Below are 362 nucleotides of genomic sequence, written 5' to 3' on the forward strand. Positions count from 1 at the left end.
TAAGATTGGAAAAGTGCAGTAATTGGATCCCAATACCATTCCAAGCATCTGTTCCACGCAGGGCTTTTGCTTTCGCATAAATACTGCAGCAGATAAGTAGATAGGCAGTTGGGATACAATTGTACAGTCCTTGCAATCAGCCAGAGCTGAAGGGGCTTCCCATGTGCTTCTAAACAGTGAATACAAGCCCTCACTAAAAAGGATTGTAAATTGTCAAGGCTTCCTGGAAAGAGGGAAGCCCTGAGACTCCTTGAGAAAGTGCAGAAGAAACTAGCAGTGATTTGTGGCCATCAAGGCTGCTCAGAACTAGAGAGAGAAGCTGGAACTGAACCATCACAGCCCTTCCTAGTGATACCCACATG

This window comes from Natator depressus, chromosome 17 (assembly GCF_965152275.1).
Source record: "Natator depressus isolate rNatDep1 chromosome 17, rNatDep2.hap1, whole genome shotgun sequence".
Taxonomy (NCBI): domain Eukaryota; kingdom Metazoa; phylum Chordata; order Testudines; family Cheloniidae; genus Natator; species Natator depressus.